Genomic DNA, 13,509 nt, shown 5'->3' with positions numbered 1-13,509 from the left:
AATGCAAGAAATGCTAAAGGGTTTGCTATAAAAAGAAGAAATAGGAAGTGTGAAAAAGGAACACAGGCATTAAAAATAAAAATGGCAACAAACAAGTACCTATCAATAATAAATTTAAAAGTAAATGGATTAAATGCCCCAATCAAAAGACATAGGGTATCTGAGCCCATATATCTGCTGTCTACAGGAAACACACCTCAGAAAAAAGGACTCACACAGACTGATGGTGACGGGATGAGAAAAGGTATTTAAGGTGAATGGAAATGAAAAAAAAAGCTGGAGTAGCAATACTTATATCTGACAAATTAGATCTCAAAGTGAAGGACATAACAAGAGAAAAGGAAGGCCACTTCATAATACTAAAAGGAGCAAACCAACAAGAAGATACAACTCTCATAAACATATACGCAACCAATACAGGGACACCCTAATACATAAAAAACTTCTGGAGGATTTCAAGGGAGAGACTGACAGCAATACAGTCATAGTAGGGGACTTTAACCCCCCACTATCACCATTGGACAAATCCTCTGAACAAAAGATAAGCAAAGAAACATCAATCCTAAATGACAAACTAGATCAGATGGAATTGACATCTTCAGAACATTTCACCCCAAAGCCACAGAATATACATTCTTCTCAAATGCACATGGGACATTTTCAAAGATAGACCATATATTGGGTCACAGGCAAAGTCTCTTCAAATTCAAGAAGATAGAAATCATATCAAGCATCTTCTCAGATCACAATGGTATAAAATTGAAATAAACTATAATAAAAACAATAAAAAAAACAAACACCTGGAGGCTAAATAGCATGCTATTAAACAATGACTGGGTTGCCAGAGAGATCAAAGAAGAAATAAAAAGCATCATGGCAACAAACGACAATGAAAACACAACAATCTAAAATCTATGGGACACAGTGAAAGCAATCTTGAGAGGGAAGTTCATAGCTCTATAAGCTTACCTCAAAAAAACAAGAAACAATGATAATAAATTATCTCACCCTACAATTCAAAGAGTTAGAAAGAGAGCAACAAGAAAAGCCCAGCATAAGCAGAAGGAAGGAAATAGTAAATATCAGAGCAGAGATAAATGACATAGAGACAAAAAACAAAATATCAACAAAACTAAGAGCTGGTTCTTTGAAAGGATAAACAAGATTGATGAACCTCTAGCCAGGCTCACCAAGAAGCAAAGAGAGAGGACCCAAATAAACAAAATCAGAAATGAAAGAGGTGATATAACAACCAATCACACAGAAATACAAATGATTATGAAAAAATACTATGAACAACTCTATTTCAACAAAATGGACAACCTATATGAAATGGACACTTTCCTAGAAAAATGCAAGCTCCCAAAACTCAACAAAGAAGAATCAAAAAACCTGAATAGGCCGATAACTACTGAAGAAATTCAAACAGCGATCAAAAATCTTACAGCAAACAAAAGCCCTGGTCTGGATGGCTTTGCAGGGGAATTCTACCAAGCATTCAAAGAAGAACTAAAACCTATCCTCCTCAGACTATTCCAAAAAATTCAAGATAAAGGTACACTACCAAGCTCTTTCTATGAAGCCAGCATTGCCCTAATCCAAAAACCAGGTAAAGACACCACACAAAAAAAGAGAACTACAGGCCAATATCCCTGATGAACACAGATGCTAAAATCCTCAACAAAATTCTAGCCAATCAGATTCAGCAATACATTAGAAAAATCATACACCATGACCAAGTGGGATTTATTCCACGGATGCAAGGATGGTACAATATCCACACATCAATAAATGTGATACATCACATAAACAAACTGAGAGACAAAAATCACATAATAATATCAATCGATGCAGAGAAAGCATTTGACAAAATCCAACACTGTTTCTTGATAAAAACTCTCAGCAAAGTGGGAATAGAGTGATCATACCTCAACATAATAAAAGCCCTATATGAAAAACCTACAGCCAACATCATACTCAATGGTAAAAAACTAAACCCATTTCTCCTAAGAACAGGAACTATACAAGGATGCCCACTTTCACCACTCCTGTTCGACATAGTACTAGAAGTACTAGCCATAGCGATCAGACAAGAAGAAGAAATAAAAGTCATCCAAATTGGAAAAGAAGAAGTAAAACTGTCCTTATGTGCAGATGACATGATACTATACATAGAAAACCCCAAAGACTCCATCAAAAAACTACTAGACTTAATAAGTGAATTTGACAATATAGCAGGATACAAAATTAACACCCAGAAATCTATGGCCTTTTTATTTATTTTTTATTTTTTTAATTTTCTTTATTTATTAAGGTATTACATATGTGTCCTTATACCCCTATTACTCCCCAACTCCCATTCATGCCCCCATCCCCCTATTGTCTGTGTGCATTGATTAGGCTTATATGCATGCATATAAGTCCTTGGGTTGATCTCTCCCCCGTATCCCCACCCTCCCCTACCTTCCCTGAGGTTTGACGTAAAAGAGACTTCAACCAAAGGACTTGTATGCATACTACATATGAGCATAACCAATGAACACAGACAGTAGGGGCTGAGGGCATGTGCTGGGGGTGGGAGCAGCTAGGGAGAGGTCAATGGGAGAAAAAGGAGACTCATTTAATACCTTAAACAATAAAGAATTTAAATTAATAAAAAAAAGAGAGAGAGACTTCAGAGAGATATCTAGCCTCTTCCGCCATGTGAGGTCACAATGAAAGGAATTGTATATAAATCCCAAAGAGGGCTTGCAACAGAACACAACCATGCTGTCACCTTGATCTTGGACTTCCTAGTCCCCAGAACTGTGAGAAGTAAATGTTTGTTGTTTACAAGCCACCCAGCCTATGGTATTTTGTTATAGCAGTCCTAATAGACTAAGACAATATGATTCCAATTCTATGAAATATTCAGAATAGGTAAATCTGTAGAGACAGAAAGCAAATTAGTAGTTACCAGGGATTTGGGGAGTGGGAAATTAAAAGCAAGTGCTTTATGACTATGGGGTTGCTACATATGGTGTAAAAATGTTCCGGAATTATTTATTGGTGATGGTTGCACATTATTTTGAATATACTAAAAAACACTCAGTTGTACATTTTAAAAAAATATTCTCACCTGAGGATAAGTTTAGAGACAGAGAAAGAGAGAGAGAGAGAGAGAGAGGGGGAGAGAGACATTGATGTGAGAGAGAAACATCGATTGATTGCCTCCGCAACCTAGGTATGTGCCCTAACCAGAAATCGAACCTACAACCTTTTTGGTATGTGGGATAATGTTCCAACCAACTGAGCCACCAGGCATGGGCCAGTAGTGCATTTCAAAATGGCTAAAATGATGAATTTTATATTATGTGAATTTTTAAAAAATATATATTTACTAGAGGCCCGATGCATGAAGATTCATGCAAGAATAGGCCTTCCTTTCCCTGGCTGCCATCACCGCCTTTGCTTCGGCCTGGAGCTGCCTTTCTGCCTTCCCACACTGCCCAGAGGCCCGGAGTAGCTGGGGCGGTGTGGAACGCCTGCATCGTCGCCATGGCGATGACACAAGCATCCCGCCCCTGGCCACTTGGTGCCTGTGTATGCAAATTAACCCACCATCTTTGTTGGGTTAATTTGTATACTCACTCCCGATTGGCTGGTGGGCATCATGACTGTATGGTCAATTTGTATCTTTCTCTTTTATTAGTGTAGATTGAATTCAGAGAGGAAGGGAGAGGGAGAGAGAGATAGAAACATCAATGATGAGAGAGAATTATTGATCGGTTGCCTCCCGCATGCCCCCCACCCGGGATTGAGCCCGCAACCCAGGCATGTGCCCTTGACCGGAATTGAACCCGGGACCCCTCAGTCTGCAGTCTGATGCTCCATCCACTGAGCCAAACCAGCCAAGGCTGTTATGTGAATTTTATCTTAATTTTTAAAGTCTTAAAAAAACCCCTCAATTCTGGAAAATCCAACCCATTACCCAAGAAACAGGTTCAGCCTGGAGCAGAGAAAGGTTCCCTGAGCAGAGGGTAAAGATCAGATGGCAATGGTCCTGCTAACTATGATGGAGGTTACATAGAAGAGATTTTCAGTTTGTGTTACATATGCTCATGGGTTGTACCAAAAGTGAGATTCAGTAGCTCTTGGAATGACCATATTGTGGCAATCTCTGTTTAATTGGTTGTGAATCCCAACAGGTTGTCCTATAATCTCAGTCTGGTATGATTCTTTTTTCTTTTAATTTACTGATTAAGGTATTACATATGTGTCCTCATCCCTCCATTAACCCCCCAAACCCCCACCCCCACTCATACCCTCACCCCCCTGGTGTTCATGTCCATTGGTTAGGCTTATATTCATGCATACAAGTCTTTTGGTTGATCTCTCCTCCTTTCCCCCACCCTCCCCTGCCTTCCCTCTGAGGTCTGGCAGTCTGATCGATGCTTCTCTGCCTCTGGATCTATCCCTGTTCATCAGTTTATGTTTTTCATTATATTCCACAAATGAGTGAGATCATGTGGTATTTGTCTTTCTCTGACTGGCTTATTTCACTTAGCATAATGCTCTACAGTTCCATCCATGCTGTTGCAAATGGTAAGAACTCCTTTTTTACCACAACGTAGTATTCCATTGTGTAGATGTATCATAGTTTTTTAATCCACTCATCTACTGATGGGAACTTAGGCTGTTTCCAAATCTTAGCTATGGTAAATTGTGCTGCTATGAACATAGAAGTGCATATATCCTTTCTAATGGGTGTTTCTAATTTCTTGGGATATATTCCTAGAATTGGGATCACTGGGTCAAATGGGAGTTCCATTTTTAGTTTTTTGAGGAAACTCCATACTGTTCTCTACAGTTGCTGCACCAGTCTGCATTCCGAACAGCAGTGCAAAAGAATTCCTTTTTCTCTGCATCCTCGCCAACACTTGTCGTTTTTTGATTTGTTGATGATAGCCATTCTGACGGATGTGAGATGATACCACATTGTTGTTTTGATTTGCATCTCTCAGATAATTAGTGACTTTAAGCATGTTTTCATATGCCTCTTAGCCTTCCTCTGTCCTCCTTCAAAAAGTGTCTATTTAGGTCCATTGCCCATTTTTTGATTGGATTGTTTATCTTCCTTTTATTAAGTTGTATGAGTTCCCTGTAAATGTTGGAGATTAAATCCTTAGCGGTGATGACATTGGCAAATATGTTCTCCCATGCAGTGGGATTTCTTGTTGTTTTGTTGATGGTTTCTCTTGCTGTGCAAAAGCTTTTTATTTTTATGTAGTCTCATTTGTTTATTTTCTCTTTAGTTTCCATTGCCCTAGGAGCAGTATCAGTGAAGAAATTCCTTCGGCATATGTCTGAGATTTTTCTGCCTGTGGATTCCTCTAGTATTTTTATGGTTTCCCATCTTATGTTTAAGGCCTTTATCCATTTTGAGTTTATTTTTGTGTATGGTGTAAGTTGGTGGTCTAGTTTCATTTTTTTGCATGTATCTGTCCAATTTTCCCAACACCATTTGTTGAAGAGACTATCTTGACTCCATTTTATGTTCATGCCTTATTTGTCAAATATTAATTGAGCATAGTGATTTGGGTCAATTTCTGGGTTCTCTATTCTATTCCATTGATCTATATGTCTGTTCTTGTGCCAGTACCAGGCTGTTTTAAGAATAGTGGCTTTGTAATACAGCTTGAAATCTGGTATTGAGATCCCACCTACTTTGTTCTTCTTTCTCAGGAGTGCTGAAGATATTTGGGGTCTTTTTATATTCCAGATGAATTTTTGGAGTGTTCTTTCTAGGTCTGTGAAATATGCCGTTGGTATTTTAATGGGGATTGCATTGAATCTGTAGTTTGCTTTGGGTAGTATGGACATTTTGATGATGTTGATTCTACCAATCCATGAACACGGTATGTTCTTCCATCTATTTATGTCTTCCACTATCTCTTTTTTCAGTGTCCTGTAGTTTTTCGCATATAGGTCTTTTACCTCCTTAGTTAAGTTTATTTCAGGTATCTTAATTTTTTTGGTGCGATGGTAAAATGGGATTGCTTTTTTAGTCTCTCTATAAGTTCACTATTGGTGTAAAGAAATGCCATAGATTTCTTGGATTAATTTTGTATCCTGCTACATTGCCAAATTCATTTATTAAGTCTAATAATTTTTAGGGAGTCTTTAGGGTTTTCTATTTACAATATCATGTCATCCACAAATAAGGACAGTTTTACTTCTTTTCCAATTTGGATGCCTTTTATTTCTTATTCTTGTCTGATCACAATGGCTAGTACTTCCAGTACTATGTTGAATTGGAGTGGTGAGAGTGGGCATCCCTGTCTTGTTCCTGTTCTTAGGGGAAATGGTTTTAGTTTTTGTCCATTGAGTATGATATTGGTTGTGGGTTTTTCATATATGGCTTTTATAATGTTGAGGTATGATCATTCTATTCCCACCTTGCTGAGAGTTTTTATCAAGAAAGGGTGTTGGATTTTGTCAAATGCTTTTTCTGCGTCAATTGATATGATTATGTGATTTTTATCTCTCAATTTGTTTATGTGATGTATCACGTCTATTGATTTGCAGATATTGTACCATCCTTGCATGCCCGGGATAAATCCCACTTGGGCATGGTGTATGATCTTTCTGATGTATTCCTGGATCCGATTTGCTAGAATTTTGTTGAGGATTTTGGCTTCTATGTGCATGAGGGATATTGGCCTATAATTCTCTTTCATTTTGTTGTCTTTATCTGGTTTTGGTATTAGGGTGATGCTGGCTTCATAGAATGAGCTTAGAAGTGTTCCTACCTCTTGAATTTTTTGGAATAGTCTGAGGAGGATAGGTTTTAGTTCTTTCTTGAATGTTTGCTATAACTCCCCTGTGAAGCCGTCTGGCCCTGGGCTTTGTTTGCTGGAGCTTTTTGATGACTGCTTCAATTTCTTCCATAGTTATGGGCCTATTGAGATTATTAAAATCTTCCCGATTGAGTTTTGGAAGGTTGTATTGTTCTAGGAATATGTCCATTTCCTCTAGGTTGTCTAGTTTGTTGGAGTAGAGTTGTTCATAGTATTTTTTAACAATAGTTTGTATTTCGGTGGGGTCTGTTGTTATTTCACCTCTCTCATTTCTGATTTTGTTTATTTGAGTCCTCTCTCTTTGCTTCTTGGTGGGCCTGTTTAGAGGTTCATCAATCTTGTTTATCCTTTCGAAGAACCAGCTCTTGGTTTCATTGATCTTTTGTATTGTTGGTTTTTTTTTTTTTCGTCTCTATGTCATTTGTTTCTGCTCTGATCTTTATTATCTCCTTCCTTCTGGTCACTCTGGGCTTTTCTTGTTGCTCTCTTTCTAATTCTTTGAGTTGTAGAGTTAGATCATTTACTACCATTTTTTCTTGTTTTTTGAGGTAGGCTTGTAGAGCTATAAACTTCCCTCTCAGGACTGCTTTCATTGTGTCCCATAGATTTTGAATTGTTGTGTTTTTGTTGTCATTAGTTTCCAGGATGCTTTTAATTTCTTCTTTGATCTCTTTGGTAACCCAGTCATTATTTAATAGTATGCTATTCAGCTTCCAAGTGTTTGAGATTTTTAGATTGTTTTTATTGTATTTTATTTCTAATTTTATGGCATTGTGGTCTGAGAAGATGGTTGGTATGATTTCCATCTTCTTGAATTTGGGGAGACTTTGCTTGTGACCCAATATGTAGTCTATTTTTGAAATGTCCCATGTGCACTTGAGAAGAATGTATATTCTGTGGCTTTGGGGTGAAATGTTCTGAAGATGTCAGTTAAGTCCATCTGATCTAGTGAGTCATTTTGGATTGTTGTGTCTTTTCTGATTTTCTGTCTAGAGCAGCCGTGGGCAAACTACAGCCCGCGGGCCTGGTCCGGCTGTTCTATCCAGTGCTCTTGCTCTCCCCTCCGCTCCTTTACTTTGAATTTATATTAGTTCACACAAACACTCCATCCATGCTTTTGTTCCAGCCCTCCGGTCCAGTTTAAGAACCCATTGTGGCCCTCGAGTCAAAAAGTTTGCCCACCCCTGGTCTAGAGGGTTTATCCAGTGGTGTCAGTGGTACATTAAAGTCCCCTACTATGATTGTATTGTTGTTGATCTCTCCCTTGATGTCTTCCAGGAGTTTAGTTATGTATTTGGGTGCTCCTGTATTGGGTGTATATATGTTTATCAGGGTTATATCCTCTTGTTGTATAGATCCCTTTATTATTATGAAGTGGCCTTCCTTATTTCTTGTTATGGCATTAATTTTGAGGTCTATTTTGTCAGATATAAGTGTTGCTACCCCAGCTTTTTTTTTTCATTTCCATTTGTCTGAAAGATATTTTTCCATCCCTTCACTTTCAATCTGTGTGAGTCTCTTGTTCTGAGGTGGGTCTCTTGTTGACAGCATATATATGGGTTGTGTTTTTTTATCCATTCAGCCACTCGATGTCTTTTGATTGGAGCATTTAGTCTGTTTACGTTTAAAGTTATTACTGAAAGGTATTTGTTTGTAGTCATATCTATTTTTGTGTCTGTGTTCCTTCTTACCTGTTTATTTCTTCTTTTTACAGTATTCCCTTTAGCATTTCTTGCATTGCTGGTTTGGTGGTGATAAACTCCCTTAGCCTTTTTTTGTCTGCGAAGCTCCTGATTTCCCCTTCAATTTTGATTGATAGTTTTGTTGGTTAGAGTATTCTTGGATTCAGTCCTTTGCTTTGCAACACTTTGTATACCTCCTTCCATTCCCTTCTAGCTTGATGTGTTTCTGTTGAGAAATCATTTGATAATCTAATGGGGGTTCCTTTGTAGGTAACTCTCTGTCTCTCTCTTGCTGCCTTTAAGATTCTCTCTTTGTCGATGATATTTGCCATTGAAATAATGACGTGTCTTGGTGTTGGTCTTTTTGGGTTGATCCTGCTGGGGACTCTCTGTACTTGTGTAACTTTTTTCTTCCCCATATCCGGGAAGTTTTCTCTCATTGTTTCTTCAAAAATATTTTCTAATCCTTGCTGCTCTTGTTGTCCTTCTGGCAGCCCTATTATATGTATGTTACTTCATTTCATGTTGTCCCAAAGCTCCCTTAAGCTTTCCTCTTGCTTTTTAATTTTTTTCTCCAATTGCTGTTCAGATTAAGCTTGTTTCTGTACCTGATCTTCTAACTCACTAATTCGGTCTTCTGCTTCTTCTAGTCTACTGTTGAAACTTTCCATGGTATTTTTGACTGTAGCTATATCACTTTTCATTTCTTCCTGATTCTTGCATAGGTTGTTGATTTTCTCATCCATCCGATGTATAAATTCCACGACCATTACTCTGAACTCTTTTTCGGTCATGTTACATGCTTCAATTTCACTATTTTCCTTTCTTGGCGACTCCTCATTTTCTTTCCTCTGGGGATTGTGTCATCTCCCCATTCTGACTATCACCGGAAGGTTCAAACTTTGAGTTGCGTGGACCTGGACCATGTGCCGTGGGAACTTCGCACCACCCGAGTTTCACTGAAGTGCTCCAACACTAGGATGTGTGGCTGCTGTGGGTTGGTGGGAACCAGACTTGCCCAGGGTCAGTGTTCCCAGCGTTCAGTGTGGTCTCATGTGTGCACCTAGAATCAGGGACCCTGCCTGCACCGCACTGTTGGCATGTGCTGAAAATGAGACCCCTAGTGCGTGCCAGGAGTCAGAGTTTCCCTGTGTCTGCACCAAGAATCGAGTATCAGAGTCTCTGTTGCCTCGTGCGGCTTCTTGCTGAGAATCACGGTCCCCGTGTGCACATGCACCAAGAATTGGAGTCACTGGCTCTTAGTGTGAATGCACTGTGATTCAGGGATCTCAGGCGCACATGGTAAGAAACAGAGTCAAGTTGGTGGTGCTCAGTGCTGCCTCTTGCCAGGAGAATTTGGGTCCAGGTCACCATGGGGGACTGGGTTGCACAATAGCTCTGTGGTGAGCCTGCGCTGCGGAAAACTGACTTCCGTGTGCGTTTTCCCAGAATCAAAGTCAGGTGGCACTGCCACCCTGTGTGGGCTTCAGGTTTGTTCGCCTGATTGCATTGCAGTGAGCAGATTCCTGTCTCTCAGATTCCAGTAGCAGTGCTGAGGTCTGTGCGTGAACTCTCAAGTTCAAATTCCCAGTAGGGGAGCTGCAGCCCACAAAGCTCAAATTCCCCTTAGGGTAGCTGCGTCCTACACGTGCTCTCAAGCTCAATTTCCCATAGGGGTGCTGAGGCTCAAGCGAGGGGGGGGTCTATCAGTTACTATGGTGCTATCCGCGAGCCTGTGGGGAGGGGGATCGGCTCTTTGACTCAGAAATCTGCTGCCGGGAAATCTGGATTCTTCTTGTCTGTTGGTCTGAAGCTGTGGTTGCAGTTCTCTTTCTCCAGTGGCTCCAGGGTCCTGGTTTGTGTCTGAGACCAGGATCCTAGTCTCAAGCAGCTCTGTTTCTCAAGATGGCGTGGTCCTGGTATGATTCTTACCTGACTGTATAGATAACACAGTTTTTACCCACTGTCTTAGTTTGGGCTGCTATTACAAAGTACTATAGACCGGTTGGCTTATAAACAACAGACATTTATTTCTCACATTTGTGGAGTCTGGAAGTCCTCAGAGATCAGGGTGCCTAATGGTTGAATTCTGTTGAGGATGCTCTTTTCAGTTGCAGACTGCCAACTTCTTATTGTATTCTCATATGGCAGAGAGAGGAAGCAAGCTCTGTTGTGACTCTTAAAAGATTACTGTTCTCATTCATGAGGACTCCACCTTCATGAGTTCATGTAATTTTAATAACCTCTCAAAGGTCCTACCTCCTAATACCATCACATTCAGAGAGGTAGGGTTTCAACATATAAATGTTGTGAGCACACAAGCATTCAGTCCATAATACATACATATGAATAGGAAATACACCTGATGAATACATAGGAATCAAGGAAATACACCTGATGTTTTTATGAATTAAGATATCTCTATGGGAAGTTAGCTTTATTCAGTCTAGTTACCAAATATTTATCAAGCATCTAATGCTATTTATTGTTTTGTATTGACTACTATACATAAACATATTTCTTATATAGATCAACACACTTAGTCTATTTAAGAAACACATTAAATAAATTTTAATTTTCCCATTTTAAAGATGTGGAGACCATAATAGAGAGAGGTTAAGTAACTTGCTTAAGACTATACTGTCACTGAATGGCAGATCTGAGAAATTAATTGAGGTCTATATGAATCCCTGCCCCATGCTCTTTAACACTGTATTATAATGGAAGTTAGCTTGGTCTAGGGTGTGGGGTGTGTGGGGATTGGAGAGAAAGAAGGCTAACATAATTCTGGGTATTATGCCAGACAAATTGATTGAATTTCACACATTTAAGCCAATTGTTTGGCTTCATAAAGGCAGGGACTTAAATAACCTATTCTCTCTATTTTACTCTTACAAAAATAAAATGTTTTATCCTTTATTGTTTTCACAATTTCACTATGTAGTAAATTGGGCTTGTTGAAATCTCATGATATTGCTAGGATGGGGTGAGGCATTTGCACTGTGTTCTGGTTTGTTTATTAGCTGTAAAAACCTGTTGCTCAAGCATTACATTGAGATGGATCTATAGCTTCTGACTTAAAAAAAAAGGGACACTGTAAATGTGGCTGTTGACAGGATGACAGGATTTTATGCTTCTACAATTAAAGATGTCTAAACATTCTGTGTAACATCCAATAATTAAATGTCTGGCAAGTGTCACTAAACACAATTTGTATACCAAAGGTGTTAGTTTTTAAATAATCAAGTTAGGAAAAATAGATGAGTGTGTACACAACTGCATTTACTTGAATAATTCCCTCATTTTATTTACCCTTTTTTCAAAATTATAAAATACTAGAGGCCCGGTGGATGAAATTTGTGCACGGGGGTGTGTGTCCCTCAAGCCAGCCTTCACCCTCTCCAATATGGGACCCCTTGAGGGATGTCTGTGGGATTGGGCCTAAAAGGGCAGTCGGACATCCCTCTCACAATCTAGGACTGCTGGCTCCCAACTGCTCGCCTGCCTGCCTTTCTGATTGCCCCTAACCGCTTCTGCCTGCCAGCCTGATCACCCCTTAACAACTCCCCTTCCAGCCTGATTGATGCCCAACTGCTCCCCTGCCTGCCTGTTTGCCCCTAACTGCCCTCCACTGGAGGCCTGGTCACCCCTAACTGCCCTCCCCTGCAGGCCTGGTCCTCCCCAACTGCTCTCCTCTGCAGGCCTGGGTCCCCCCCCAACTGCCCTTCCCTGCAGGCTCGGTCACCCCTAACTTCCCTCCTCTGCCAGCCAGGTCACCTCTAACTGCCCTCCCCTGCAGGCCTGGTCCCTCCCAACTGCCCTCCCCTGCTGTCCATCTTGTGGTGGCCATCTTGTGTCCACATGGGGGCAACCATCTTGTGTGTTGGAGTGATGCTCAATTTGCATATTACTCTTTTATTAGATAGGATAGAGGCCTGGTGCATGGGGGTGGGCAGCTGGTTTGCCCTGAATGGTGTCCCAGATCATGGTGGGGGTTCCCTTGAGGCATGGGGCGGCCTGGGCGAGGGGCCTGTGGTGGATTGCAGGCCAGCCATGCCCCCCGGCGACCCAAGCGGAAGCCCTGGTATCTGGGATTTATTTATCTTCTATAACTGAAACTCTGTAGCCTTGAGTGGAGCCAAGCCTCCTGCTTGCTCCGTGGCCACAGCCATTTTTGTTGCGTTTTATTTATCTTCTATAATTGAAACTTTGTAGCCTTGAGCGGAGGCCAAGGTAGGCCAGGGCTGCGGAAGGTTGGCTTCCTCCATCACCAGGGGCAACTCAAGCCTCCTGCTCTCTCCAGCTCCGTGGCTGCCTCCATTTTTGTTGGGATTTATTTATCTTCTATAATTGAAACTTTGTAGCCTTGAGTGGAAGCCTGGGCCTGCCAGGGTGTGCAAAAAGCTTGGCTTCCTCCATTACCGGGGAAACCCAAGCCTCCTACAAGCTCCGTGGCCGCAGCCATCTTGGTTGGGTTAATTTGCATACTTGCTCTTGATTGGCTGGTGGGCGTGGCTTGTGGGTGTAGCAGAATGATGGCTAATTTGCATATTACTCTTTTATTAGATAAGATATCACTATCACATAATAAAGCATTGTATTTGCTGTTCTGCAAATAACTATGAAGGCAGATGGATAAATTAAGATTAGATTATTTAACTGCTATATAGTGTTAGTTGTAATCATCTTAATTATATAAACCTTAATCCAAATCACCTTCCTTCAAGGACCATACTAGGTCATGCCTCTTCTTAGAAGCCTTCTCTTACTAAGCTGGCATGCTCAGAACTTACCTTTCATATCTGTCATGCGTTTATAGAGTGGTATATTGTTTAAACTTATTAATATTGTTTTTAAATGATTATTCTGGCTATTTCAAAAGTATCATTTTCTCTTTCACTATCTTCAAGGCTCCCCATGTCAATGACTTCTTTTTTTTTATTTTTTTTTATTTTTTTTTTTATTAAATAAATCTTTATTCAGATTAT

This window comes from Plecotus auritus (assembly GCF_963455305.1).
Source record: "Plecotus auritus genome assembly, chromosome: X".
NCBI lineage: Eukaryota > Metazoa > Chordata > Mammalia > Chiroptera > Vespertilionidae > Plecotus > Plecotus auritus.
Note: the sequence above shows the minus strand (reverse complement) of the source record.